The sequence below is a fragment of the Alosa sapidissima genome, chromosome 17 (genome assembly GCF_018492685.1).
Source record: "Alosa sapidissima isolate fAloSap1 chromosome 17, fAloSap1.pri, whole genome shotgun sequence".
Taxonomy (NCBI): domain Eukaryota; kingdom Metazoa; phylum Chordata; class Actinopteri; order Clupeiformes; family Clupeidae; genus Alosa; species Alosa sapidissima.
The window spans coordinates 18,749,318-18,766,524 of NC_055973.1; the positions used below are offsets into that span (position 1 = coordinate 18,749,318).

Genomic DNA, 17,207 nt, shown 5'->3' on the forward strand with positions numbered 1-17,207 from the left:
GCTACCCTACTTGGTAGAGATGCACCAAAATGGAGTTTTAGGGCCGATAACGATTACCAATATTTATCGGTCTGTTGTGGCCAATAATATTACCTTTGGAAAAAAATGTGAAAAGTGAATTGGGGACAGCATTTAATAAGCATCATGTAATTGCAGTAATTTTACCTACCACCAAGGATGGACAGAACTCAGTCCTCAATGGTACAGCAGTCAACAAAAGTGTTACAAAATCGAAGTCCCTTACATATTTTGGGGTTAGGGATGTAACGGTTACCGGTTTAAACCAAGATAAAAAAATCTTGACTATAACAATTACCGTTTGATTATCTTAATTACTGAGCTGCAAAAAACGTGTGCAGAATTCTTTCCAGTATCATCCGAGTCCCCCCAAACACTTGTCTTCCATCTTGTCTTCTAGATGCACACAGTTGTGTTGCTGTTGAACAACTGTCCCCCTACCAGCTCCTCCAACCCCAGCACCAATAATAGATTAACCAAACGTGACGATACAACGAATCCTTGCGAGGGTTGGAGTAGCTGGAAGGGGGTAAGTTGGTAAGTGTTTTTAACAGTCTTCTGTAATAAACTCCGGGTTCACTAACTATGTTGTTGGTGCTTCGTTTTATGTTTAGGAACCCTGAGCAAGCTACTGACGAGGTTGCTGGTGCTGTTTTGAACAATATTACTGGTTAAAAAAATGCTATTTGGGAAGCGTTTAGCTCATCGCCATTAGCTAATCCCCTGTTTGTGAGTTGGGGCTATAGTGGGGCAAGCTCTGTAGTGGTTGATCAACGAAAAATACTGTCTCCATGGCTTGTTAGACCTTGGGGTCAATTTTCGGCAGAGTTACACTTTAATCGCGTTGCGATTAACGCGTTAATACTGACAGCCCTACTAATTTCTGAACATTTCTAGTTTCCAGCTACAAATCACATTGATTTAATGATACTCCTCACTTTTTTCCTCGATTGATCTTGATTGCATCATTGTAGTTCAACATAGCGAATAACTTGATCGTCACACATCTGGTTCAAGGATGGCAGCATGCCATCTAAAAGCAAAGATGGTGGGGCAAAGGCAGCATAATGAGGGTTTTTGTAACACCATTATAACGGGATCTCTGTATAAAAAGGAGCCCCCCACCCTCTCTCTGTTTATGTGTGTGCAAGTGTGACAGGGGAATTGCTGACTGGGGATAGTGAACGGTTTCTGTACTGCCCTCCTCTCCTGCTCCTCTCGTCTCTTCCTCCTCACTCCCCAACCTCCCCCTAGCCATATTTAACCTCATTCCAGACTGGTTCACAGACCCCACCCCCACCAAGTTCATCGACAGGCCTGCTAACCCAGTGCAACTTATGTACCACCTCTCCTTAACTCAGGCACACCATACTCACCTATTTTTTCTTTAAGTGCATCCTGAAGGGAGATGAAGAGAGGCAAATAGACAAGCATTCTGCATTTGTTTGGTGCTATACAGGCACATGGAAACATTAGATTGATAGAAGAGCAATAAATTAAAGGATCCACTTGAACTCAGGTCAAGCATATTAAAGGGTAATTCCGGCGTTTTTTCACATATATTCTCTATCTGCCAGATAAGAAGACCCCATAGAATGCCTTGTCCAAGTAGTGTATCATATTAAAATAATAATAAAATAAAGTAAAAACACAAAACAGAGCTTTAACTCAATACACAGCCCTGGACAATTTGCCAATCCATGCAGCTTTATGGACTACAAAACGTCACACATGAATGAACATAGAAACTCCATATCCATGTCGCATTTAAAGCTTGTTTGTTAGACCGTCTCTGAGGCATGAAGACATCCATGTTTAAAATGGGATTGAGATTAGAAATAATATGGTGGTCATGGGCTATAAGGTGTTTTTTGAAACCATGTTTGATAACTGGCATCTTTAGAGCCCCTGTGAGTCATTGCTGAGCATTGCTCAGAAAGGGAGAGGGCTGACATCAGGTGCTGAAAGAGTGCGTTGTTCAGAAACACAAATATCCCTGACCTTTCATCTGAAGCCCCTGGAACTAAAAGCCAACAGCCATCTCTGCCAAGTGGTCCTCTCTTAACAGTGCTCTTTCACTCTCTGTTTAATGTTGTGGGTTTCTTTTATCTCTGAATCTTTTGTGTTCTGTATACCTCTATAATAATATAGCACCTTTCCAAAACCCAAGGTTTTGTTTCTTTGCTTTTATTCCTGGCACAGTGGTGTCTATCACCATATTGCTGTATTTCTCCCTAAACACATCCCTAATCACATCCCTTGAAATGGGATTCCCACCAAAATGCAACAGTCCCCATATTCTTCATTAAAGGGACATATTTCTTAAATGAGAAGACATACTATAGGACCATTTTCTCAACTCATCTCTCTTCTACATGGGGAGTAGATGAATAATATCTTGATTAATTTGCATGTTTGAGCAGACTCTGCCTTCCCAGCCCACTTACTCACTCATTCTCAAAGCCGAGGGTTCTTACCCGGTATGACATCACATACACAGCTGCCCAGTGTAGTGGAACGACATGTCATCATGGCTTAATAATTGCAGTTGGTATATGTGAATGCACAGCAAAAGATTATGGCACAACCAAATGGAGGGATGTTATGATCTTGTGAGCATTTGAAAATGCAGTCGAACACACTTCTGGATTTTCCCTTAAATGTTCCCACCAGCTAGACGTCCATTCAGCCCAGGGTAGTTTGTGTACTAGCTAAAACTTGGCATATAGAATGAGTCAGTAAATGGTTGTTATGTTAATGTTCATTCTGTGAGATGTTGATAAAATTCAGATAACATTTGCATGATTTTCCTGATGACCTCAGCCAGTTATCCCTGTTGGGTTAACCACAGGAGAGAAGGGGATCTGAAAAAATAAGCACTTGAGAGAGCAGGTGCGAGTAATTATCTCCAGAAGGGGCTCTCTTCTCAGTTGAGACCATGATAAATTGGCATATGCTAGAGGCCAGGAGCCCATCTTCTATAGGCCTATCAGTTATGACCAGATGAGCCCAAAAATCATGCATTATTATATGAACCCTGATAAGGTTTCAGGCACATGACTGCGCAAACCCTTACAGAAATTTCCGACTTCTGGCAAACAGTTGCCGCAAATTTGTGACGAGGTCATATTTTCGCATGCAAATTGGGTCTCTGCCAATGGAGATCCCCCCTTTATGCAGACCAGAGTAGGCCCATGCTGCACTAATGTCAATTTGAGACATAAGTGGATGGAATTTCTCCAATAAATTGATCATTAGATAGATAGATAGATAGATAGATAGATAGATAGATAGATACATAGATAGATACTTTATTGATCCCCAGGGGAAATTCAAGGTCTCAGCAGCATACAGACAACACATACACATTCTTTAACAGCAGAAAAAGTAATTAAAGTATATAATATAAAAACACAACTAAGCAATAAGGACAGTAGAAGATAAAGAATATACTAAAATACAAATTATAACTAACACTTAATCTAAATCAATTCTAAAAACAGTATCCACATAGTGGTGATTAATCAATCAGAGGCGCTTGCAATGACTAATCAATGAATGATTATGTCTTTCTGGATTTGCTGAGGTTTTTTTGGTACAGTTTATCATAAACCGCAAATGTTTGTGATCATTTCCAGCCTAATAGTACAATTTATTAGTGTTCGGATTTAGAAAAAAATAACTTTATATCAGTCCATGAAGTTGCCAGTTACTGCCCAGATTTTTACTGTATTTGAAATTACAACTAGTTAAATAACATTACTGACATTAGTGAAAGTGGACTCGAACTCTAGTGAACTTACAACAGTATTTTAATTTTAAGCAAAGTCCCTTAACTGTTAGCCACTATTTAGCGCATAGGCTAGCTATATTGCCATAGCTACTGCCAACCACTTGTATAGCTTTTTAAGGTAGCGTTAGCTAGCTAGCTCGGTTCACAGACTAATTGTTCATTCCATACCTTCCAAATGGTGATTCATTAGTATCATTCATTATTATAGACAGTAATACTTTACACACAATTATGTTTATCTGCTTCTATTGCGTGTAAAGAGAAAAAGAGACATTTTGTGACGCAAGGTGACAGTCCCTGCAGACTGGAACTGTTCCCCCTCTGCTTCCATAGAAATTAAACCCAGTACATTAATAGTGACCCGAATTCGGGACAAATACAGTGCCCCCCACCTCCCCCCAACAACCCCCATGCATTTTTTTGCACCTTATCATGAACTACCATAGTCATGCTATATACCATTTTAAAGCTGAGAATCTCAAGAATCGATATATGTAAAGCTTTCCATGAATTAACATATATTTTGTGTGTAAAATATAAGTTTATCCCGATATATAACATATCAGAATACCCCCCTCCACCACCCCCCAAAGTTGCTGCGTTCATACTTTGTCACTTGTCTGTATGGCCGTACCAATAAGTTAGCCCAGCATGCTTGGTCTTGAAATTTTCGTAAGAATCCATAGATGTAAAATATCTACATTGTTTTATTGCCAATATATTGAGTAGTTGTACACGCCAGTACAAACAAAACAGATGCATACGAAAAGAAGCGAAGTAAAAACTTATTTTTCGCGGAAATCCATATATTTCGGTTCTACTTCCATTATTGTCGCTGGATTCACGGTACTCTGCGTGTTCACGAGGCTCTTCTGATTCCATCGATACCAATTACATGTCTGTAGGACCAATGAGAGTCGAGATAGATGCCATCAAAGCCAATGAGTCACGTAAGCGATGAATCTGACAACCAGTCTTTGAATGGCAATAGCGCTGCGTCTGATTGAGCCAATGAGATGGGACCTAGATGTCTGTGTAGCCAATGAGGAGAGCTTTCTTTAGACATGTGACACATCGTCACATTCTACTTCCTTGTCGGCTAAATTCAATGCGTAAAACAGATGCGTAAACATAGTCACCGAAGCAGTGTTTTGGAAGTGTTTTACTGAACAAGCAAGAGGCAGTTTTTGAAGGTTTTTGTTTGTAAAAACATGCCAAAAAGACAAGCAAAAACGAAACATGTTGAACCGGAGGACATCGATGATCTGGAGGAGCCGAAAGTAGTTTCTCCGAATGCGACTCCGAGGAGGAGCACAACTTTTTAGCTGGGAAGGACCCTGATTTCGAGCTGTGAGTATACTACTTATATCCATATACAGTTACAGATACAGTTTCGTTTGCTTTTGTAATGTTTAGTGCATAGTTTTTAGGTGTTAGGTGAGAATGCAGTGTGTGTGTGTGTGTAAAAGAGAGTGCAGGGGGAGGTGTGAATAGTTCTGGTATCTGGGGGAGGGGAGTTAGGTGAGAATGCAGTGTGTGTGTGTTTGTGTAAAAAAGAGTGCAGGGGAGGTGTGACCTGAGTACACACATTTATATAATTTGTATAAGTTGTTGGGAAGGGTTTTCATATACTTTAGTGGGTCTGAGTCTAACTTCCATCTGTACAATTGTTTCAGTGACAGCAATGAAGACTGGGTCCCACCAAGCAAAACATCAAGAGCTGAGGATCCTGTGTCTGAGGAAGAGGAGCCGGTGGCTGAGATCAGTGGGACACAAAGAGGAAAGGGTGCTGCAAGAAGCAGGGGGAGAGGCAGAGGAAGGGGGAGATAATAATATTTACTATTTTTACCTTTGTTTCATTTTATAATACAAATGTTTGCTGCATTACCTTGTTTGTCATTTTTTCATGGAAATCTCAAAGGTGTTGGAGCAAAAGTAAGAGTTCCAGGTCAGATAATGCATCTCTAAATGTATGGCACAGCCACTGCAAAGCTCTCCAGGGATCACTCCATCATGAGACACAGACTGTAACCTTTCATTTGACACCAAGATCATGGTTCTGCATAAAGGGGTTCTTGTATAGGAAGAGTTTTAGTTTTGGGTAACCAAAGGTCCTTTTGGAGTCTCCAAATGGACACTTAGCAAAACGCATGTGTATGCCCACACAAATATGGGTCCCACACAGTCATACTTCATCCTATAAGGATCTACTTTGACATACAGATTCACAAGACCTGGTAGTGGGCCTCAGTGGTGTTTTCAAGAGAAAATAAGTGACCAAGAGGGCAGAATGTGGTCATTTCTAGAGATGTGCATAACCGCCTATAAAAAAAACTATCATTCTACCCTTTGCCACTCTCTGATAGTTCATCACACAGTCAATCTATTGGTACCAAAAAATTCTACAAGGCCTTAGCTTTCCAAAGAGGTCAGGCACTTGATTGTAAGTCAAAGTATGTGGCAACAGGGCCATTTTAAGTAGGCGGTGTGCAATTTCGAGGAAAAACTCCAAAATAGGGGTGGAAATGTATAAGGTTAATTGCGTTGCTCCATCTTGTTCAAGGATCTTTGACTATACCTACATAGTGACTGTATATGATTTGCTCTTTGTAATAGCAGTTTCTATAATCTTACTGATGCACTGATTTAACAAATGACTTTGGCTGTTCTGATAATAGGTTACCAGCTGATAAAAACAAGAGACTGGAGTTAAAACAACCTCTGGTCTATTTATGGATGCTAACGAGTTCAAACTTTTGTTTGGGAGCACAATTACATTAAACAATAAGAGTTTGGAGTTAGAGTGTTGTTTGCATTTGCAATGAATTGGTTTATAGCGTGTGGCTATGAAGCATAGATCCACGTCAAAATAAATTGCTATTTTCAAACTACTGACAAGGCTCAAAATAGCCTTACACTTCGGTGGCATGGGTAGGGTCCCTACAGACAAACCGATGAACAAAACATTGCACCAATGCCACCACTGTCAGCTCTTATGAAAGCTTGTTAGCATGTGTGGTGTCTCAATATAGTTGTTAACATGTTTTGAAAGATTTGTGCGGTATCTGCGCAGGGAGACGTTGTTTTATTTGAATGGAATCCTATGGAAGATGTGACTTAAGTACCCTGGTCAAACTCTTTATTATGTGAAAACAAATGACCGTTTTACCCAGTTTAAGTGAATGAGAGTAGTACATGGTAAGCTAAGGTTTGGAGAATGTTTGGTAACATCTGTTATGTCGGATAACTGATGTGATTGGCTCAGTGATGCACATGACCCAAGTTAAAGCTTGATGACTGTTTTCGATGGAAAAACTACTATGATTGCTATGCTATCTATCTTCCTCTTTTAATCCACCTCTGATCATTCCTGGGTCAGAATGATATTGTTGATTTATCTATTTCATTTCTATTCTGTAACATTATGCAGGTAATAGACTGACAGACAGACATGCAGACTTGAGGGACAACATTTATGACAAGGCAACCACTTAGGTTACTTATAGACCTTGAACTACTAGAGCTAGATCTGGTCTCTTTGGCTATGTGATTATGCTTCTAGAGCAGGCTATGTGGAGTCTTGTCTGGCTGAAGAATCAGCAAATCACCAAAAGGGATGCTCTTCGATTGTCTCACCACCTGTTGTCAGCTCTACCAATGTCCCTTGGTATCGGTCTCCTCTTCTGGGAGTGACTTTGTACATGGAGACCTTCCTTACCCTACAGTCACATTAGCTACAGGAGGCAGCGACAACTCTGCAACCTGCAGCTGAGTGGGCATTACAGACTTGTAAACAAGGCTGGGCTTCGCAGGTTAGTTGCTTGCTAACAGCACAAAGTTAGTGGCTGGCAGATGGATCGTTCATCAACTCAGATGGAATTCTTGGCTACAAAACCAGAGTTTTCAGATTTAATAGTGCTTATTTCTTGCTAACTTTTACAAAATATAAGGGCTCAACTATGAAATACTGCCATCTATGAGTTAGCTCAACACTCAGCATTTGCATAAAATAGACTTCTTGTCTATTTTGGCCCTGCTTAGCTGGCGTCATAATGGCCACTTGTATCTGTCGCTGTGAAGCGCCCACTCCCATTGAAAATGAATGGCTGCCTGTCACTTTGTCACTGTCTCTTGTAGCTAGTGTGACTGTAGGGTTACTCAGCACAAATAATTGGCTCTGACACTGCTGATTTCTCCCTTGCTCATTGATACTCTTGAGGGATCTGTCCTTCAATCGGTCACATTTTGTGCCCTAAAACATTATGTAGTGCCATAATTTAGGCTCTTCCATATGGAGTTTTAGAGTTCAGTGTCGACTCATGCTTAGTCTCTCATTAGCAGCTAGTTGGTAGGTTTTTGTGTGTGAGGGAGTGAGCATGAGATCTCATCTATCTGCCTTTAACTGTCTGGAGCAACTGAGCCTTTTCATGTCTCCGTTGCCTAGCAACAGTATTTTGAGTGAGAGTTGAGGAGGGGGTTGGGTGAAGGGGTGGGCACAGCTGGATTGGTGAAGGGTGGGGCGGTTTTGGTAATACCTTCTGTGCCCAGCCTCTGATGTTAACCAGCTGGTTATAATGTGATGTTTCCCACATGAATTTGCTAGTTAATTTGTTAGTTAAGGTGGTGGCTGTTGGGCCGGGGGACGGATGGACGGACGGACCGACTATATTCATGGAACTATATTCTCATTCAGGCAACGCTACATGGGATGTGTTGTGCAAAGTAACACCCAAGCTATTCAGGTGCTGTGTGCATATCACTCCACCCAAGTAGCAGTGCTTTGCCTGAATGAGAAGATACAGTGATGGCCAAAAGTATTGGCACCCATGCTAAAGTTGACTGAAAAGAGGAATATAAAATCATCTTTTGGAAATTGATCTTAATGCCTTAAGTGAAGACAGGCAGATTTTTATTTTTAAAGGCCAGTTATTTCATGGATCCAGAATACTGTGCATCCTGATAAAGTTACCTTGGCCATTGGAATTAAAATAGCCCCACATCATCACATACCCTTCACCATACCTAGAGATTGGCATGGGTGTCCTATTAGCTGGTTTGATGCTCATTGAGCTCAATGCAAATCAAACCAGCTAATAGGCTAACTGAAATAACACCCATGCCAATCTCTAGGTATGGTGAAGGGTATGTGTTGATGTGGGGCTATTTTAATTCCAAAGGCCAAGGTAACTATCAGGATGCACAGTATTCTGGATCCATGAAATAACTGGCCTTTAAAAATAAAAATCTGCCTGTCTCTATGGGAATTTAACATAGGGGTGGGAATACTTATGACCCCTGTATTTTAAGGAAGAACATTTATTTATTTATGATACATTATTCATTCACTAAGAAAATTGGTGTCCTTAAAGGTTAGATATTTCCTCATTTTTCACTTAAGGCATTAAGATCAATTTCCAAAAGAGGATTTTATATTCCTCTTTTCAGTCAACTTTAGCATGGGTGCCAATACTTTTGGCCATCACTGTAGTTCCAAGTTTGTATGCTTAGAAAATCATTGGTATTTGTACCAATTTTGGAAATGTTTTTGAAATTTGAAAATGTTGGGAGTTCTTTTGTCACTTTTGGGAGCTATAGGCTAGTTGGTTTCAATCACCTCATTGAACTATTCTAAGCTAGGCTAATGGTTGGTGCATCAGGCTTACTGCATGTACAGAGGCGAGAATGGTTTCTATCATCTTATCTAACTCAGGTGGAGATGGCAAAATGTTGGTGTGTTCCTTTAATTGAAGAGTTTGGTCTATGTTGTGATAAGAACTTAGCAGAGTTAACTTGGATAAAACCGTTTTGATCGTGATTTAGCGCCAAGGTGGACATAGCTCTACAATGAAAATATTTTATCTAATGTAAGTAGTACAACATAGACAATAACAAACAAGTCAGTGGGAAACACTTGTTGTTATTATTATTATTATTATTATTATTATTATTATTATTATTTGACATCACAGTTAAGGTGGGAGTTATGTGTCGCTTCGGCAGCCACGTAAGCTGAAACTCCCAGTAACCCGAGTCAGCTTCACACACTGAACCCTGTGCTATCTGCATTGTATTATATCACTATATACAGGTCAGTCCATCACTAATATTGCTTTTATTCCTTCTATGTTTCTTTGTTTACTTCCATTTTCTTCCTGGTTTTATCCACGGTCACTTGCTTAAAGCAACACCAAATAACTTTTCCTCTGTCGCATGCACGCTATTTGTTTATCCAGCTCTGGCTTTGCAAATAACAATGTCCACAGACAAGGTAGAATATGTTGCATGAGTTTATGAAAGTACGATGTATTGCGTCATCAGAAGTCAAATTTGTAGTTTCTTGTCTCATTCCATGTCTCATTCCATCGAACTACAGATCCGCTACCCGATCTGGCAAACTTACATAGTGCGGTTATAGCAGATAGAGGGCCGCAAAGCGAATGCAGAAGTGCCGTTCACCCTGTTACGATTTTGGAAACATTATTTTAAGGTACAAAAAACTCTTTGGTGTTGCTTTAAATGTTTTTTTACCTGGCCTCTGATTGGAGAGATGGTGTGCCATACCCTGTTGGTTAAAGGCTGCTTCAATTATGAGATGGGCGCAGTAGCAGTTTTGTTTCCTGAGAACATGCATCCAACACTCTTTTTAAGCATGCAGAATAGTCCTCCCTTACTCACACTCATTCTCAGATGATCTCAGAGCCGACAGGGTTCTGGCCAGTTTTGTTTCCTGAGTGCATGCATCCAACACTTTTTTCAGGCATTCAGAAATGTAATTAATAGAGCTCATGACCGCTGTAATTTAAGATCCCCCTTCTTTAGAAAATACTACAATGATTCTGTGCGTTTGTAATTTAATGTAGTTCATTTTTAATTTTAGCGAATATCTTAGTCTCTTATAATGTCTCCTGTTTTTTAGCTCCGATGCAGTAACATCAGTGAGAGAGAATGGGCTTTGACGTGCCTTCTGATGCGTTGCTATGGCACCGCTCGGGAGGCTAGCAGATCTCAAAGGTTTGGTGTCCGGGTGGGGTAGCACTTAAACTTTACCTAATTACAGCTATCCTTCCTGCCCATTTCACACACACACACACACACACACACACACACACACACACACACACACACACTGATAGGTGGAGCTATTAGTAAAAGTAAAACACACACAGGTATTATGTAGGCTAGATAGTCGATATTCTTACTCAAAAGCCAATTAAATTACTGTCCTTCCCTCCCTGCTCCATAACCAACATGTTGATGTACTACTGGATACTTTGAAGTTGCAATAGCTTATTGTATGTTGGTCATATCCAGCACTAGTAATACTAGATGATGGCGGGATGGATAGAAGTTACTAGCAACCATGGCGTTATAGCAATCATTCTTTACACATAGACAAGCTAAACGGATGAGTCAAAAGAAACAAAGGTTTTTTTTTATTCCCTAGGTTTGTTGAATTCTCTGAGTTACCATTGGAGCGTAGTGGAAAATTGTCATGCCTTCAGATTTCAGATGATAGATGTCGTCTACTCAGGATAGTATTTTGTGATGTCAGGTACCAGGCAAGTATGCTTGAGTTACCTGAAGCACAAAATCGCTATATTTCATGATTTGCAGCATGTTTGCTCGTTGGCATGTTACGCAAAGCCAACTCAGTTGGCCAAATGCCAGTCTCTTCATGCAAACACCACGCCATAACAAAATACCTTAATTTACTGGGATATGCATTTACAAATAAATTACATATAGAATAGCCTTTGGGGGCAGCTTTGTTACGTCAAAGGAAATCACTTTTTTCAACCATCAACAAGGCTCTGACACATCTATCTTGCCATAGTGAAGGTCTCTACAGACAAACTGAAGTATTTTAACCTTAAGTGTGAAGAGGGTATAAAAAGAGACAGTCTGTTCAGTCAGTGCATTATCTTACTATTGTTCCGGTCACTGGCATGTATGCCTTTAGTCAACTAAGTTAGCAACTTTGTTGGTTGCAATACAATCTCACATTGCCCACCAACTAAGTTGCTAACAGGTTAGCAACTATGGTTTTGGGAAACGCATCCCAGGACAGTAGAGAGAGTGACCCAGAAGCGAACGGGAGAGAGATGGGGTGGGACGGGGAAAGCCATGTAGTTGTAACGGCATATTCCGGTCTTAAAAGGGAATATTAATTCTGTGGAAAATATCTGTATTTTCACAAAATCCTCTCGCTCCTGTTGCACCTCCTATGTGACTTGGGCAAGCAGCGCCACCCCATCAGCATTCCCCGTCCTTTTCCCCCATCCCCTTATCTGTGTCTGTGCCAATCTGCCCAGCATTTACAACACAATGGAACCCACCCAACACACACACACACACACACACACACACACACACACCAGACGCCTCACGCCACCAACACCCCACACACAATGAATCTATTCATTTAGTTGCCCTTAAAGGAAAGCAGGAGGGGAGAGGAGGGAGGGCGATCGGGTGAGCTAAAACAAGAAAAGCTGAAACAAAACATTCGATTTGTTCTATTAGGGGTTTGGGGATTTTTTTTTAATGATATTATGCATGTGGCTTTAAGTCCATATAAAAATGAGTTTCACAAACCCTTATGTGTTGCTTTACTCCTTTTTATTGTTGCTCCTCAGATTGACAGTGCTATTTGTATATGTAGTCATAATGCCATAACAACAGCAACTGATTGGGCCACCTGATAAACTGGGCACTTACACTTAGGTCATTGTAGGTTTCAGTGCAACTTTTGACATACAAAAACCCTTTATGTATGCAGTGGGTGACTAACACATTCTTCTGTCAGGAGGAGTTGCTGTTTGACCACTACAAAATCCATACAAACAACATTCTGAAACTTGTCAACCACGATCCATTTTCATGACCACTCATTAATCACTGTTTTTGTCACATTGGACATCAATGCTGTGTACCAACGTAGTGGTGGGTTGATCATGAAGATCAGTACTTCTAAGTTTTTTGTGCGTCCGATCAGTTGAACTGCCCAGACTATCCGGTTAATCAACTCCTGCCAAGTTATTGGAGCGTACATCAAGCATTTGTCATAAAATAACCCACTGTGTAAACTAGCCCACCGAGGCCACGTCGACACAAAATTGACGGGTATGGTGTATGTCCCCACCAAAGCTGAGACCAAACCTATGCCCTTGACTATTACCATGATTATTTACAAGCACTTAGGTTTGTCCTGGTACTCTGTCCTGGGTTGGCCTTATTTGAGATAATCAGGTCAGCTGTGAAAGCACACACAGGACTTGGAACTGAATAAACTGATGCAGACCATTTACTCAGTGCTACCAAGAATAGTGAGCTTTAAACATATTTCATTCAGTAATTGTTATAATTTATTATTTGATTACAACAATAAACACATACAGTATTGCATCATTTCCAACCCCCAAGGCTTGCACCATTAAAACAAGTGCTCAAATCGCCCCTTTCTTCATCATCTCCATCTTTACTTAACAACCTTTTCAAACCCCACCACCAGAAAATCATCAATCAAACATATATTCAAAAGACTCGTCTTAGAATTGCATATAATCAGTGTTTTTAGGTGTAGGCATTATGCGTCATCATTTTTATTCCATGATTCTGCTGGTATTGGATAGGCTTCAATTATTTTTCACGCACCTTACACTTATCTAATGCGAAGTTTAAGAGAGAGAAAGTCCCAAGCACAAACCGATAGCTTATCATAATATGGCCACTTTTGTGGCTGGTCTGCTTTGCTGTAGATGATTGCTATATGAGCTTTACTCTCAGTGAAAGAACATTATATTAAAGTAAAAGCCCTTCAAGGTCACTCTCAATACCCTGGTGTTGGTGAAACATAGCTGTTCTATTTTCTTCTGTTTCAGATGGTATGCGCCAACACATTGGGAGTCATGCTAATGATATGCAAATGGATTTTTATTTTTGTTTGTATCTTGTATCTGTGTCTTAGTACCCATTCATTTCTGGGATTCACCAATATTTTCTTATTTCTGCCTTTCTCTTGGCTAAGAGAATTTTACGCACGGTTGAGAAAATGTCGAATTTTCACATTCCATTAATTGGCTGACCAATATAAGGAAGCAAATGCATGAATTTAGTAAGAAAAGATCATGAGACCTGCTAATTTAGTTTATTCCATGCTTCAGCGAATCATAGGTAATTAGATTACAGATTACCAGCAAGAGTATTTTAAGGTAGATAGTGTTCATATTTAAAAGACTGAACGCTGTTAAAGTGTCTGACAAATCTCTAGACCATTAAAAAGAACTGCTATAGATTAATGATATTTACTTAAAACTGACTGATTGCACATGTAGGCTAGAGGACCTAATGCTACAGTATGCAACTACAAAGCTACATACGAAAGCGCGCACCACAAGTTGAAATGCTCTTGCCGGGCCGTGCACTTCCAATGTATGACCAAGTGAGATTCGTCGTTCTGTACACCAGGGTTAGCAAATTTGAGTGGTAACAGTGTTTGTTGCATCCAAAGTTGAGTTCTCTATTTTTTTTTTCTCTCTCAAAAGAAAATTAAGATGGAATTTAAGAGAATATTGCTGCATGAGGTACATGTGTCCTAAGCTTTCGCATCGGTGGTATTTAAATCTAAACTCAACTAGCCTAGCGTACTCCAGGAGAGGTCCAGATTTCACTGGTTTTGCCTACCACACGGTTATTACAATTTTCTCCTTGTGGACTTGGATATTTAAACGTCTCTGAATTTGTAAAATAATGGTCATGCAGGAATTCCTGATGACACTGAGTTCTTAGTGAAATGAAATTAAAGCTCTCATTTTCAGATCGTGCCAATTTCCTTACAGGCCCTCTTGCTCTTGTACTCTTTGTTCTCAATGATTTATTAATTATCAAAAAATAATGCTTGGTTTTTTGCTAACCTCTGTTCATAGTAGTCCTTACCAAGGCTAAGTTGACAATGAAATGAAAATCCTGATATTTCACAGTATTTCATATGAACTAGATATATTCAGTCACAAGGCAGGGCCCAGCTCCGTAGAGCTACTTTTCCCATAATCATTTTGTCTAGTGTGCTGAATCATGCTCAGCACAAATGTGGCACATGTCCTGGGGCATTCTCACAAAGTAGGCCTACAGTTCCATGGACCCACCATTAAGATATGCCACTTATTTCATGGATCCAGGATACTATGCATCCTGATAATATAGCCCCACATTACCACATACCCTTCATCATACCTAGAGATTGGTATGGTGTGTTTTTCAGTTAGCCTATTAGCTGGTTCGATTTGCATTGAACTCAATGAGCATCAAACCAGCTAATAGGCTAACTGGAAAAAAAAAAATTTACCCCTGTATTTTAAGGAAGAACAATTATTTATTTACGATACATTCTACATTCACTAAGAAAATTGGTGTCCTTAAAGGTTGGATTTTTACAAATTTTTTTAATGAAGGCATTAAGATACATTTCTAACAGATGATTTTATATTCCTCTTTTTAGTCAACTTTAGCATGGGTTCAAATACTTATTCTCCCCACTGTGTGTGTGTATATATGTGTATATATATATATATATATATATATATATATATATATATATATATATATATATATATATATATATATATATATATATATGTGTGTGTGTATATATATATATATATATATATATATATATATATATATATATATATATATATATGTATATATATATATATATATGCACGGCTCTATACAGCAATGGGAAAAAAATGAAGAGACCACTGCACATTTTTCTGATGTCATCATACCGTAGCTGAGTGACATTCAAATGAGGTGACGGTCCTAAAAAATTCCAAAATTAAGAGACCACTGCAAATTTTAATATGACCATCAACTCAATCGAATGTCACTCGGCAATAGTAGGATGACATCAGAAAAATGTGCAGTGGTCTCTACATTTTTTCCAGAGCTGTCTATAAAAACATTATCGTTAATGGATTCATTTTAATGGAAGTGGTGGGTAATTGAAATATGGTACATACATACATATACACACACACACAGGGCTTTTTACCTTTATTCAGATAGGTCTGTAAAGAGTGACCGGAAGAGAGTTTTCAGAGCCTGGGTTTTTTACAGTGTAATCAAGGAATGGGCAGCTAGCGTTCGTGAGGAGATGATTGCTTAATGTGACAAAACATGCTATGGGCCTGAAATTACGCAACATCCCTGACTGTGCCTTTAAGCAGGGAACAGGAAATGTAATACTTGGCTACATTTGTAATACTTTAATGTAATACTGTAATCTGTAATATTTGGAACTGTAATACTATAATACTTTCTTTTGGCTCAACAAAATGGTAATCTATGGTCAATCAAAATTCAGCAGCCAATGCATGCTAATGTGAAAGGCCAATCATAACAGAATTTTGTAGGCACATTAAAATAGTATAAGTATATATATACTCTTTTGATCCTGTGAGGGAAATTTGGTCTCTGCATTTATCCCAATTCGTGAATTAGTGAAACACACTTAGCACACAGTGAACACCCAGTGAGGTGAAGCGCACACTAATCCCGACGCAATGAGCTGCCTGCTACAGCAGTGCTCGGGGAGCAGTGAGGGGTTAGGTGCCTTGCTCAAGGGCACTTCAGCCGTGTCTACTGGTCGGGGTTCGAACCGGCAACCCTCCGGTTACAAGTCCAAAGCGCTAACCAGTAAGCCACGGCTGCCCCCAATAAAGCAATATAGAAGCTATTTAACCAATTGTTATCAAATCATCAATAAGAAGATAAGATAAGCTACTTTATTTTCCCATGCAAAAATGTTTTGGTCCAATAATTCACATCAAACATAAATAACAGTATTACAAACAAAGAAATAGCTCATGAGAAGTCAGTGGGTGAGTGAAGGTCAAGCATAGAGAATGGTGTACCATAGCATTAGTCAATTTGAGTATACATTTACATACATTAGTCAGCCATTCAAAATAATAGACCTTTCCTGGATGTAAAAAATGTTTTTCATTCTCATTCTCTCACTTTGTGGTGGTCATATTACGCAGTGCTTTGCAGTATGTATGCAGTATCAAATTCAAGGCTCTTGCCTACAAAGTAGTCTCCGGTTCTGCTCCCGCCTACTTGAATGCCCTCATACAGACTTACGCTACCTCTAGACCGCTGCGCTCCTCAGACGAACGACGTCTAGCTTTACCACAGGTACGCTCAGTCCAATCCAAACTTTTCTCATCTGTTGTTCCTCGTTGGTGGAACACACTGCCAGTTCCTACAAGGGCAGGGACATCACTCTCCATTTTCAAAAAACTCCTGAAGACCCAGCTCTTTAGAGAACATCTCCTCATAGCACCACTTACAACAAGTCTTGCTGATCCTAGCACTTACCAGCCGTCTTGAACTG

At 39.7% G+C, this 17,207-nt stretch overlaps 1 protein-coding gene across 6 annotated transcripts in view; it reads left to right on the plus strand.

Annotated features, from left to right (window-relative positions):
- The window catches only part of ccny (cyclin Y), a 36,329-nt gene that overhangs the window by 3,521 nt on the left and 15,601 nt on the right, over nucleotides 1-17,207 (plus strand). For 2 of the 6 annotated variants that reach the window (XM_042067144.1, XM_042067145.1), the window contains exon 1: nucleotides 10,803-10,822. The exons of the other annotated variants lie outside the window; for them this stretch is intronic. The gene's annotated coding sequence lies outside the window, so the exon portion shown is untranslated. Of the gene's footprint in view, nucleotides 1-10,802; nucleotides 10,823-17,207 lie in introns of those variants that run through there. 6 annotated transcript variants of the gene reach the window in all.